The sequence below is a fragment of the Ovis canadensis genome, chromosome 10 (assembly GCF_042477335.2).
Source record: "Ovis canadensis isolate MfBH-ARS-UI-01 breed Bighorn chromosome 10, ARS-UI_OviCan_v2, whole genome shotgun sequence".
In the NCBI taxonomy this organism is placed as follows: domain Eukaryota; kingdom Metazoa; phylum Chordata; class Mammalia; order Artiodactyla; family Bovidae; genus Ovis; species Ovis canadensis.
This window is the reverse complement of record NC_091254.1, coordinates 69576160-69590675: the sequence shown is the minus strand read 5'-3', so window position 1 is coordinate 69590675 and position 14516 is coordinate 69576160. Positions and strand designations below refer to the sequence as shown.

General features: G+C 41.3%; 1 pseudogene; it reads right to left on the bottom strand.

Annotated features, from left to right (window-relative positions):
- Positions 1 to 430: 430 nt before the first annotated feature.
- Positions 431 to 619, bottom strand: LOC138446652 (small ribosomal subunit protein uS14-like; annotated as a pseudogene).
- Between the last annotated feature and the right edge of the window lie 13897 nt (positions 620 to 14516).

The window sequence follows — 14516 nt, the reverse complement described above, 5'->3', positions numbered from 1 at the left end:
CTCCCACATTATTACCCCTAGACTTATATACCCCAAATATTATGAGATAGATAATAAGGGAAAAATAAAATGCATTCATGAATTTGGTAAATGTTTTGGTAGAGCTTAAAAAATCTAAGTTAGGAGATAGGAGACCTAGTGGCTAATAGGTCATCAACAACTTTCCAAGTTTCCACTTAAGGTCTACCATTCTGGAGAAAGAATGTTGTCAAATAAGTTTGGAATGCTGGGTTAAGTAGAAATAAGCAGACTTCTTATCTGAAGAGCTACCTCTAATAAATTGAATGTGCAGAGTGAAATTCCAAAAGGGTTAAGTGTGTAGTTTCTTTCTTTTTTTTTAAGTTTTGAAAACTTTTATTTTATATACAAAGAGCTAGTATTATTTCCACCTAAGGTTGATGTGCTGGATGAGCCATCTGAGGAAGTTCGGTTAGTCCAACTTAATGAAGCCACGTCCTTCGCATACTGGCGGAAACACTGGCGGCACATATTGAGGCCGTATTTCCGGATCAGACTGTGCCGGTTTGAGCAGGCTCGGCAAGAGCGAGAACCCTGGCTGAATTTTCTCGGATGGCTCCAGTAGAGCTGCTGGTGACGCATGTTGCTTTCTCGGCTGCAACAAGGTAAAAGGAAGTGTGTAGTTTCTTAAACTTGTTCCAGTAGCCTCTTGCAGCTGGCCAGTACCAGCTAATGAGAGATTGCAGGCTTCTCTTCCCAACTCAGATAGAACTGGGAGTTTGAGTGCAGCCATGCTGGGAACATTTACAACATAGAAATTGACAGCACTAAAGAAAGGCAATGCCAAAGAATGCTCAAGCTACTGCACAATTGCACTCATCTCACATGCTAGTAAAGTAATGCTCAAAATTCTCCAAGCCAGGCTTCATCAATACCTGAACCATGAACTTCCAGATGTTCAAGCTGGTTTTAGAAAAGGCAGGGGAACCAGAGATCAAATTGCCAACATCCTCTGGATCATCAAAAAAGCAAGAGAGCTCCAGAAAAATATCTATTTCTGCTTTATTGACTATGCCAAAGCCTTTGACTGTGTGGATCACAATAAACTAGAAAATTCTGAAAGAGATGGGGATACCAGACCACCTGACCTGCCTCTTAAGAAATCTGTATGCAGGTCAGGAAGCAACAGTTAGAACTGGACATGGAACAACAGACTGGTTCCAAATAGGAAAAGGAGTATGTCAAGGCTGTATATTGTCACCCTGCTTATTTAGCTTATATGCAGAGTACATCATGAGAAATGCTGGGCTGGAAGAAGCACAAGCTGGAATCAAGAGTGCCGGCAGAAATATCAGTAACCTCAGATATGCAGATGACACCATCCTTATGGCAGAAATTGAGGAACTAAAAAGCCTCTTGATGAAAGTGAAAGAGGAGAGTGAAAAAGTTGGCTTAAAGCTCAACATTCAGGAAACTAAGATCATGGCACCTGGTCCCATCACTTCATGGGAAATAGTTGAAGAAACAGTGGAAACAGTGTCAGACTATTTTTGGGGGCTCCAAAATCACTTCAGATGGTGATTGCAGCCATGAAATTAAAAGACGCTTACTCCTTGGAAAGAAAGTTATGACCAACCTAGATAGCATATTCAAAAGCAGAGACATTACTTTGCCAACAAAGGTCTATCTAGTCAAGGCTATGGTTTTTCCAGTGGTCACGTATAGATGTGAGAGTTGGACTGTGAAGACAACTGAGTGCTGAAGAATTGAAGCTTTTGAACTGTGATGTTGGAGAGGACTCTTGAGAGTCCCTTGGACTGCAACGAGATCCAACCAGTCCATCCTAAAGGAGATCAGTCTTGGGTGTTCATTGGAAGGACTGATGCTGAAGCCAAAGCTCCAATACTTCGGCCACCTCAAGCAAAGAGTTGATTCATTGGAAAAGACTCTGATGCTGGGAGGGATTGGGGGCAAGAGGAGAAGGGGACAACAGAGAATGAGATGGCTGGATGGCATCACCAACTCAATGCACATGAGTCTGAGTGAACTGCAGGAGTTGGTGATGGACAGGGAGGCCTGGCGTGCTGCGATTCATGGGGTCGCAAAGAGTCGGACATGACTGAGCGACTGTACTGAACTGAAGAGGTTAATTGTTTATTTTTCTTGGAGATCTGGTTCTTAAACTTTTAGCGGCATACCATTGTCTTAGAAATGCTTTCTTAATAAAACATGTGATAGCATTAGTGAATTAGTATACTATTGCTGCTGTAACAAATAACTACAAGGTGAGTGGCTTAAAACAGCACAAATAGGTGCTTCCCTGGCAGTCCAGTAGTTAAGACTATATGCTTCCAATGCAGGGGGGCTTGGGTTCAATCCCTGGTCAGGCATTAAAATCCCACAGAATTGAAAGAGACACGTGTACCCCAATGTTCATCACAGCACTGTTTATAATAGCCAGGACATGGAAACAACCTAGATGTCCATCAGCAGGTGAATGGATAAGAAGGCTGTGGTACATATACACAATGGAGTATTACTCAGCCATTAAAAAGAATACATTTGAATCAATTCTAATGAGGTGGATGAAACTGGAGCCTATTATACAGAGTGAAGTAAGCCAGAAAGAAAAACACCAATACAGTATACTAACACATATATATGGAATTTAGAAAGATGGTAATGATAACCCTGTATGCAAGACAGTAAAAGAGACACAGATGTATAGAACGGACATTTGGACTCTGTGGGAGAGGGAGAGGATGGGATGATTTGGTAGAATGGCATTGAAACATGTATACTATCATGTAAGAAACGAATCGCCAGTCTATGCTCGATACAGGATACAGGATGCTTGGGGCTGGTGCACAGGGATGATCCAGAGAGATGATATGGGGTGGGAGGTGGGAGGGGGGGTTCAGGACTGGGAACTCATGTACATGTGTGGTGGATTCATGTCAATATATGGCAAAGCCAATACAGTATTGTAAAGCAAAATAAAGTAAAAATAAAAATTTAATTTTAAAAAAACCCACATTCCTTTTGGCCAAAATAAATAAAATTTTACAACAAATAGCCTAAATATATGTCCTGACAGTTCTGTAGGTTAGGAGCCTGATACAGGTCTCATTGGGCTAAAATCAGGGTGTCAGGATTCCTTTTTGGAGGCTTTAGGAGAAAGCATATTCCATAACTTGTTTCCAGCTTCCAGAGACATCTGAATTCTTTAGTGCATGTCTCTTTTCTCCATTGTTATAGCCATCAGCAGCAGATCAGGTCCTTCTCATGTTATATCACTCTGACCTCTTCTGCCTTCCACTTCCACTTTGAAGGACCTCTGTGATTACACTGGGTCCACTCAGGTAGTCCACGATAATTTCTCTATTTTCAGATCAGCTGATTAGCAACCCTAATTCCATCTGCAATACTAAATAACCTTTCAGTGAAAAGCAACACATTCACAGGATCCAGGGATCAGGACATGGATATTTTTGACGGGCCATTATGCTGCCTAACATGGAGGAAAATCTATGACAAACTTACAAAGCATATTAAAAGGTAGAGATGTCACTTTGCCAACACAGGTCCATACAGTCAAAGCTATGGTTTTTCCAGTAGTCATCTACAATATGAGAGTTGTACCATAAAGAAGGCTGAGCACTGAAGAATTGATGCTTTTGAAGTGTGGTGCTGAAAAGACTCTTTAGAGTCCCTTGGACAGCAAGATCAAACCAGTCAATCCTAAAGGAAATCAGTCTTGAATATTTATTGGAAGGACTGATGCTGAGGCTGAAGCTGAAGCTCCAATACTTTGGCCACCTGATGCAAAGAGTTGACTCACTGGAAGACACCCTGATGCTGAGAAAGATTGAGGGCAGGAGGAGAAGGGGGCAACAGAGGGTGAGATGGTTGGATGGCAAAACCAACTCAATGGATATAAATTTGAGCAAACTCTGGAGATAGTGAAGCACACAGAAGCCTGATGTGCTGCAGTCCATAGGGTTGCAAACAGTCGGATGTAACTTAGTGACTGAAGGTCAACAAAAATACATGGCTAGTGTTTTAAGGAACACGTTTTAAGGAATCACAAAAGTCCTTAAATGGAAAGTGTTTTGGGTTACTTACTTTCTAATTTATCTTGCATAAAGTATTTATCCTTTTAAAGCCTCAGTGAATTGCTCCATGAAATGAGGATAATGTTTTCTTCACTTTGAAAAATTGTTTGGCCTGATCAATTAAAATAATAGCAGTGATAATGTTTTAAAAAGTCATTATGCTCTCTACTTATATATCATTATTATTCATAATAACATAATACAAGGTTTTACTTAAAGTCAAAATCATTTTTATGATGTATAACTCAATTATTCCCTACATGCATACAGTCTCAAAAACATGCATAGGACTGACTCTGGCCCTTTGCCAAGAGGAAAGTGTAGAGAAATAAGGACTCCAGGTCACTTTAGATTTTCACTTGTGCCTGCATCTAGATTAGACTTCCCAGAGTTCTTTGAGTTATTGAAAAACCTCAATAAATGCAAGATCTTCCGGACTCTGGGATTAGAGCTGGGCAAATTCCCCTTTATAAGCTATTTTTTCCTCTCTCTCCTACTTTACCTTTGTCTGTAACACTCTTAAGCAATAACACAGATAAGTGGGTTGAGGTGGGATAAAGAAAGAAAATCATTTTAATAACCTGCTGCCTTTTAGACATAATCTGATCCTTTCCAGAGGGAGTCACAGAACTAAACATCTCAGTCCTAACTGTTGATTGCTAAATTGTTTGCTGTTTCTCTGTATTGCAAATAAATGATTTTATTATTACTTAATTAAATGCTTTTTTTTTTTGCTGTTTATATATTTGGCACCTTGTTTTCTTTTGCCTGTGTGTGTGGAGGTTACATTACTTAGAATCACTTTTTGCTTGTTAATTCACTAAACATGGATCCTTTATCTCCCCACTGATTCTCAGCATTCTAGGGGTCTTATTACACATATTGTTTCCTGCACCATCCCTAAGCCTTGACAAAGAATAGATGCACAGCTGGAAAAGAGATTATTAAGGAATGTGTTTTTAAATGAACCATAGATTCTACATGGAAAATAAATCTTCATAAACTATGTGTTCATTTGAGTCTGTAGAATTTTGAACCATTTTACTCTGCCTGACAAAGAAAAACAAGATCTCGCTGAATGTTTCTGGCAAAGGCAAGTAGCTGTAAGCTGTTAGCTATCAGCCTCTGATAACCCTGATGCTGCCCCAGGTTGGTTATATAATCTACCACTCCCCAGTCCTGGAGACAGTTCCACCTTTAGAATCTGAGTCACGTTATGCTGCCATCAACAAAACCAGCCAGGCAAGATGGTGACCTGGGCAGAGCTAAGATTACAAGAACAGGATCATTTTCTGTTTTGTTTTAACTCCATTGTGAGGATCACAAGTGTCAGGGTTAGAGTCTTTGGTGTTGGGGCTTTTCTGATAACCCCATCACGCCCCAAACTAACGTGTCCTTTCTGGGCTTTATTCCAACGAACCACCAAAGGATTAGTAGCAGCGGCAACATCTTGGCAAAAAGAATCTTGAACCAGCCTTGGCCAACCCGTGGGACTTCTGTGGGCTAGTCCTGCCTGGGAACCAGTGTGATGGGTGCATTTTCATTTCCTTTGCCTTCATGATCATGACTAAAACCCCTGGATGTGAAATGTATGGAATGCATCTGCAGAAGAAGCAGCAGCAGGTCTTGAAACCTAGAACTGTTTCCATAGGAAATGAGAAAAGAAAATGCTAAAAACAAAAATGTCTTAAGTGGGGAGAGGGAGAAATAATTCTACACGCTGGATGGGGCCTTTTTTTTTTTTTTTACAAGTTCTCATAAATATTTTGAAAGCAGATATGACTTTCAGTTTCTTCCTTCCAGCGGGGGAAAAGATAATATCCATTTGTACTTTCTATTTTTCTGCTTTTTCCGAAAAGTTTGGCTTAGGCCCTGGGCTCATTCAACAAGGATTGATATGCCTCCAGAATAATAAAGCATAACCAGCATAATATGACTGACTGCTCAATAAAAACAGCTGTGTAGACTTTCAAAGAGACAGTATTGTTTTATACAAAGGCTTCAGATTTTAAAACAGGTCTAAGAATATCCCCAGGGCACTTCTGGGTAACTCAGGAAATAGAGGCCTAAAAAGGTGTGAGCTGGTCATGAGATGTCAAGGGCTGGGCCTGCTCAAGGTAACCCAATTCCATTAAAATGTAACTAGTACATCCTGGATCCTGCAGTATATATCAAGGCTAGCAGAAAAACGAGCCTTGCTCTGATGAAATCTATGGCTTGGTAGCTGGAAGAAGCTGTGGGGTGGTGGAAGGGAATATATTACCCAGGAAATATTTCCAAGCAGTTAGAATTAGACTCAAAGGTTCAATTTGCTCAAGCACACATCACTGAAAATGGACTTTCAAAATACCTCAACCTTTCTGAGAGACCTCTGGATCTTCCTACTGTGATTTCTTTACCTCATCACCATGGAACTCGATTCCTCCCCTTGAGATTCACCTTCATCACTGAGCATTCCTTGTTAACAGCACCTGGCTCCAATCTTTCATGCTTTCTGGCTCAGCTGCCTAGTAAGAATGGCTATACCTAGTTCCGTGTTTACACACCAAGGGGAGTTTTACATATTTCTTCAGCAGCTGTACATGTTTGAGAAGGTACATCTGCTTGTCTACCTTTCACATAAGGTGGTAAATTTATTTAAGAATGAAGACTGTATCCCTTTCCTCGGTATGTCCCACATCTTCCCATAAAAGTGTTGGATACTTTGCGACCTCATGGACTATAGCCTTCCAGGCTCCCCTGTCCTTGAGATTCTCCAGGCCAGAATACTGGAGTGAGTTGTCATGCCCTCCTCCAGGGGATCTTCCCCACTCAAGGATCAAACCGGAGTCTCGTGTATCTCCTGCACTGCAGGCAGATTCTTTACAACTGAGCTATCGGGGAAGCCCCATTGGCTACTTAGATATTATAAATCTATTTTTCTAATGTTAATCAATACTTATCACAGAAACCAAAGTTTGAGTTTTTTTTCTATCCTCCAGATCCTAATTTACTCGAATCAACTCTGTGTTGACTCTGAGAAACTTTCTCTAGAGGTGGTGGTCAGACACATTTGACAGGCTGGAGACACACAGTCTTGGAAGAAATTGAGTCAGTCAAGTCACACCCTCTCCAAAATAATGACTCTGGAGAAAAACCCTTCTATCGGGTTCTAAGAAGAACCTTTCTACTCCCAGAACAGATTAGGTATATTTAATGTTGACATGAGTTTAGTAGGGGGGAGAGGGGTGTAAATATGATACATATGATCAGTCAGAACTCAGCAAAAATTTAGTTCTTCACTTTCTTCTCTCTTGTAAAGGAAGTGTTTACCACACATTGAGTTAAAAGAACTTCATAAACATGAAATAGAGTCCACAGGGAAACAAGGAGTAACCAATCTAAGCCTTATCCACAATACTCAAACAAAGCTTTGTCAGAGGAAAGCCATTTCTCCTCAGGCTGTTTTAAAGCATGGCTGGACAGCAAAGGGACTCAGCCGTACATATTCACCTGAAACTACCACAACATTGTTAATCGGCTATACCCTGATAAGAAACGGTTTGGTATTAAAAATATATTTTTAAAAATTTTTTTAAAAAGTAAATAAAGTATGCCTGGAATTCTTTGACATCCCCCCTCCCATCCCCATCACCATCACCAAGGTATGAGGTCTGTTCTTCTCCACTTGAATTTGGGTGACTTTCTGACAGGACTGACCAACAGGATAAGCAGAAGTGACTTCCAGGGCTATGTCACAGAAGGTCATGTGCGTTCCATTTTTTTTTTTTTTTTTTTTTGCTGGAAAATACATTCATAAGCCCAAAGCCACCACATCAGAAGTCTCCTGGTGGCCACTGTGCTGCAAGTAAGCTAAAGTCACATGAAAAGCCCATGTGCTAGGATCTGGTTGGTAGAAAACTCTGAGCCAAGCCTTCAAGTCATCTCAGTTCAGGTGCCAGACCTATAAGCAGAGAAGTCTCCAGATGATTGTAGCCTCCAGCAGTCTGACTCATGCCCAGGTATTCAAATCTCCGTGGCTGAGACCTCAGACACCATGAAGCAGAAACAAGCTGTCTCTGCTGAGCCCCTTCTGAATCTCTGACCCACAAAGTACATGAACAACATAAAATATTACTTGATGCCTCTCTCTTTTCTGTTTACAGGGAAGATTAAAAGGGCAAGTCCATTAAGACTGTATCATTTCATGCATACATGCTAAGTAACTTAAGTCATGTCCAACTCTGTGTGACCCTATAAACTGCACCCCCCTCCCCCCCCGCGCCCCCCCCCCCCCCCCGCCAGCCTCCTCTGTCCATGGGATTCTCCAGGCAAGAATACTAGAGTGGGTTACCATGTCCTCCTCCAGGGGATCTTCCTGCCCCAGGGATGGAACCTGCATCTCTTGCATCTACTGCATTCTTGTGTGGGGGGAGGAGGGTGATGACTGGTTGTGGGGGAGGGGAGTGGTTCTTTACCACTAGCACTACCTAGGAAGCCCAAAGTGAAATGAAAGTATTAGTCGCTGAGTCACATCCAACTCTTTGTGACTCCATGGACTGTAGTCCACCAGGCTTCTTTGTCCATGGGATTCTCCAGGCAAGAATACTAATGTGAGCAGCCATTCCCTTCACCAGGTGATCTTCCCGACCCAGGGATTGAAACCAGGTCTCCTGCATTGCAGGCAGATTCTTTTATTAACTATCAAATGCCTCATTTTCATAATTCAGTGGCAAATATTAGGTTATATGTATCATCAGAAGGATGAACATCTAGTTTATGGTTTCTGATATCAGAAACCATAGTCTATCAGTTCAGTTCAGTCACTCAGTCATGTCTGACTCTTGTGACCCCATGAATCACAGCACGCCAGGCCTCCCTGTCCATCACCAACTCCCAGAGTTCACTCAGACTCACGTCCATCAAGTCAGTGATGCCATCCAGCCATCTCATCCTCTGTCGTTCCCTTCTCCTCCTGCCCCAAATCCCTCCCAGCATCAGAGTCCTTTCCAATGAGTCAACTCTTCGCATGAGGTGGCCAAAGTACTGGAGTTTCAGCTTTAGCATCATTCCTTCCAAAGAAATCCCAGGACCAATCTCCTTCAGAATGGACTGGTTGGATATCCTTGCAGTCCAAGGGACTCTCAAGAGTCTTCTCCAACACCACAGTTCAAAAGCATCAATTCTTTGGTGCTCAGCCTTCTTCACAGTCCAACTCTCACATCCATACATGACTGCAGGAAAAATCATAGCCTTGGCTAGACAGACCTTAGTTGGCAAAGTAATATCTCTGCTTTTGAATATGCTATCTAGGTTGGTCATAACTTTTCTTCCAAGGAGTAAGCGTCTTTTAATTTCATGGCTGCAATCACCATCTGCAGTGATTTTGGAGCCCAAAAAAATAAAGTCTGACACTGTTTCCACCGTTTCCCCATCTATCTATATATCTTGTTAAATCACTAAAAAAAAGTTTGTCTCCAGTGTACAAGTTTATACTGCTTTGCTTCCTTGTTATTACACCAGAGGAACACAGGGAGGTCCTTTCTTTGAGAAATCTAGGAAAGGCTAGCATTCTTGCTTGAAGCTGGTATGACCTGAAGTAGAAACAGTACCAACTCAGCTTCATGAACCACACAGTCCTTACTCTTGAGCAGATAAGTAAGAGAAATAAACAGCAAAATGTGCATCACTGAAATCACAAAAAATTTAACACTGCTACTATATTGGGCTTCCCAGGTGGTGCCAGTGATAAAGAACCTGCTTGCCAATGCAGGAAATATAAGAGACAAAAGAGATGTGGGTTTGATCCCTGGGTCAGAAAGATCCCCTATTTTAGCATGCCAGTTGGGAAAAACAGTATTTTTTATCTGAAGATACCTGGACTAGAGACTTTCAGAATATTCACACTTTTCAAATACTGGAAGAAACAGTATTTAGAGTGAAAAAAGAGGTAAGGTTAGACTTCCCAATGACTCAGCAGGTAAAGAAACCACCTGCAATGAAGAAGACACAGGAAACAAGGGTTAGATCCCTGGGTCGGGAAGATCTGGAGGAGGAAATGGCGACCCACTCCAGTATCCTTGCTTGGGAACTCCCATGAACAAGAACAAGAGGGTCTTGGAGGGCTACAGTCCATGGGGTCTCAAAAAATAGGACCAATGGAGCAAACACACAGGAGAAAGGTTAAAAATAGGAAAAAAGTATGGCAACATTAATAAAAGACAAACTATTAAATAAGAGTACTGATTTAACTACTCTGAAAAATGTTCTGAAAAATAAAATTATATTTATTACCAGGTGTGCACTATTTCATTGACTAATTATTAATTTAGTTTCTATTTATGTAACATAAATATATCAAACTTAACAAAACAGGCTACAGGCCAAAATGCAATATATTTCAATGTGATTAAAGGACATTTTTATTGTGAGGATTAATAATATTTTCACTAAATGGCAGTGACTTTATTATTTTTATAAATTTCATTGACCATATTCCAGACACCTGAATTTCAGACACTTGGGATTTCAGTCTTTGGGTTTGGAATGATCAAACTAATTAGTCAGATGACTTGAAGAGCACAACCAAGAACACCATAACATTAATATATTTGGAATATATTGAGGAAATGGTCATGAGCTGGTAAATTTTTATCAGCTATAACCGACCCAAATCTGATTGCTGACATGGATCCCACTTCTCTTCAGACCCAATTCTGTATCCCAATTCAATTTCCTTCACTGGTTAAAGTAATTTTAAATCTGATGCATCCATTTAACAATGAGAAATGGTTCACACGTTATTAATTTTTTTTCATCCAGGAAGAGAACATACAGGAGAGATAAATTATACATAGTCAGGTGCTAAGGTTTTCAAGGTTCTCCTTTGTTCCCAGGTTCCTTTCTAAGATGTAGCTCCAACTTCTTCCCAAGGCTTAGAAAAGCTAACTCATAAATCTCTATTAGCAATAGGGAAGACAGTTGAAGCAGTCTGCGTGCATGTGTGCAAATTGATCACTGTTCCTAGAAAAAGTATTTAAAACACATGGAGCAATGGTATGAAAAATAGGACACCTCTCACCAAGAAGATTCATTCTTCACCCCTCCCTCCCATTTTGCTCTTTGGTTGGCAAGATCAAAGAGCCGTAAACCAAGCCATCATCAGGGATCCACCTGGAAGCCAGTAGGTTAGCTACTATATGCCTGAGAAATGCTGGAGAGAGAACAGTCGATAGTCACAGAGGCTTTTTTTTTTTTTTTTCTAATTCTAAGCATTTCCATTGTGTGCAAGTATATTTGCCTTTAGAAAATTTAACACTTAGAAATTCAGCTGAAGTTCCTGACATCATAAATCCAGTGTAGAGGGCAAAGTCTGTGCTTTTGACAGTCCTGTTCAATAAATATGTACAATTTTCTGTGAATTTTGAGTAGCTTCATGCTGATTATATCCAGAGTCCCCCTTTTCATTAATGAAACTTGCTAGCCCTGGTGACTCATAGGTAATAAGCCACTGACCTTGTCTCCTCATGAACCAATCTCCTACAAACTAATTGGCAAGTAAAAATTTAAATAGTCCTGGATGGGAATGGAAGAGTACACTATGAAATATTTTAAGCATAAAGTTAAACAGCAAGTTGAGCTACAAAACATGTCTTCTGCTTAAATGCCATGTTATTAAATATGTCCCCATCTATTTTTCTCTCTAAAACGTTTATGTTCAATTCAAAGCTGGTTTGTTATCAACCTGTAAGGTGAACTATAAACTGTCGGTTTGCCTTGTTCTTAAATTCATGTGATCCTAAAGATGCCTTTATTATTAAGGCACTTGTAATTATGCCCTTGAAATGTTAATTTGCTAAAACAGTACCTTTATAACCATTTTCTATAATCACTTGAATGAACATTGGTCTATAAAACTGTATCAGTTCTAGTTGAGCATACCCGGCAATGAAAAAGAAACGTGGATTCATTCATATGGTCAGGATTATTTTATTAGGCTACATGCCCTGGTTTTAGAAGTACCACGCACCATGTATTTAAATGATTCCCTTTTCTCTCAAGAGGATAAATCCTTGATTGAAATAACTTCCTCCTTTTTTTTCAATCAGCTCTAAAAGAGAAAGAAACAAATTAAGCACTAGGATCAAATGAATGCTGAATGTAGCAGCTCATAACCACTTCTCAAATTTAGTAGTCTTTGTTGGGAAAAGAGATTGTACAAAGAGAAGAATCAGCTGAAGACGAATAATGGGAGAACTGGACCATGAGTTAATTGCCTAAGGGTCACCTAGGAACCTTGATTAAAAACATTAACATCGTGATGTAACAAATCTAAAGGACTTCTCCATCCCTCTCCCCCCAAAATCCCACAGGTTTTGGGGGGCCTTCTGGTTGCCCTGGTCACAGGTTTTCTTCCTTTAATCAAATCTCCCCTCCCCCCAACTCCTCACTCTCCTGCTTCACAAAAAAAAAAAAAAAGAGAGAGAGAGAGAGAGAGAGAGAGAGCCTTTGCTCAGCAGACCAGCTCCACTTTATTACTCTTTCCTCTGGCCTCCAGCAGCACAGAGCCCACAGCTGGATAGCAGCAGATTCCGGGGCCATGCAAGAATTTCCAGGAGAGCTACCTGAAACAGAGATAGGAATTCAAAGGCCACAGGCTGAGCAGTCTCTAGGGGATCTGCTTAGGAAGCTGTGACTACCTATCACAAACATCTGATTTGTATTTGTCTTCCTTTCTCCAGTGTTCTGGAGGGTGAGTCCTTAGTGCTCAGGTCAATAGGATAGAGAGGGTCTAGTGTGATGGATGCCTCGGCAATTAGCATCTGGTCTGAGTCTTGCTCCTTCTGGCAAGTTCCAGTTATCTCTACTGCTCTTTTCTGTGTATTATTTTTATCCTTACTTCCCTGGTGGCTCAGACGGTAAAGGGTCTGTCTACAATGTGGGAGACCTGGGTTCAATCCCTGGGTCAGGAAGATCCCCTGGAGAAGTGGAAATGGCAATCCACTCCAGTACTATTGCCTGGAAAATCCCATGGACAGAGGAACCTGGTAGGCTACAGTCCATGGGCTCGCAAAGAGTCAGACACGACTGAGCGACTTCACTTTCACTTTCCCCCATTGTCATCCACTAAAGTGGTCATGTATGGATGTGAGAGTTGGACTGTGAAGAAAGCTGAGTACCAAAGAATTGATGCTTTTGAACTGTGGTGTTGGAGAAGACTCTTGAGAGTCCCTTGGACTGCAAGGAGATCCAACCAGTCCATTCTAAAGGAAATCAGTCCTGGGTGTTCATTGGAAGGACTGATGCTAAAGCTGAAACTCCAATACTTTGGCCACCTCATGCAAAGAGTTGACTCATTGGAAAAGACTCTGATGTTGGGAGGGATTGGGGGCAGGAGGAGAAGGGGACGACAGAGGATGAGATGGCTAGATGACATCACTGACTCAATGGACACAGGTGTGAGTGAACTGTGGGAGTTGGTGATGGACAGGGAGGCCTGGCATGCTGCAATTCATGGGGTCGCAAGGAGTTGGACACAACTAAGTGAGTGAACTGAACTGAAAGAATTAGAAGTGGATCTCCTAAACACACTGAAGCACACTTTTCTGTTATCCGAGTTCTCCAGGGGATAATAACACATCCCTCTGCTCCCATTCTCTACCCAACACCTTGTCCCTGCTAAACCAAAGCCTGAAATCCACTCTTAGAGCTTTGCTCTGTCAGTCCAGTCTTCCTCTAGTGTCAGAAGATCTTGTTGCTGTTTTTCAGTAGCTAAGTTGTGTCCAACTCTTTGAGACTTCATGGACTGCAGTACACCAGCCCTCCCTGTCCATCACCATCTCCTGGAGTTTGCCTAAGTTCATGTCCATTGAATCGGTGATTCCATCCAATCATTTATACCTCTGTTGCCCTCTTCTCCTTTGCCTCTTTGCCTTCAATCTTCTCCAGCATCAGGGTCTTTTCCAATGAGTTGGCTGTTCACATCCAATGGCCAAAGTATTGGAGCTTCAGCATCAGTCCTTCAGGGTTAATTTCCTTTAGGATTAACTGGTTGGATCTCCTGGCTGTCCAAGGGACTCTCAAGAGTCTTCCCCCGCACTGTAGTTCAAAGACATCAATTCTTTGGAAGTCTGACTTCCTTATAGTCCCAGTCTCACATCTGTCAGAAGATGATATAGAGCCGAATCACCTGGAAAGTTGTTTTTTTTTTTTTTTTTTGAACCATAGAGATTTCCTTCCCACGGGAGACATATCAGAATGGTTTGGGAGAGCAGGGTGATTTCTATAATTAGAAAAGCTGATCAAGAGGTCCTTCTTCTCCTCTTTCCCTTCCTTCATTACACACCCCTCCTGGAAATACCCTAGACTATGCTGGGACGAGAGCCTTAAGCTAAGCCTGTGATTAAAAAGAGAAGATTGACTAATCAAGTCACATACCTCTTGTTGGTAATGGTTTTTACTCTT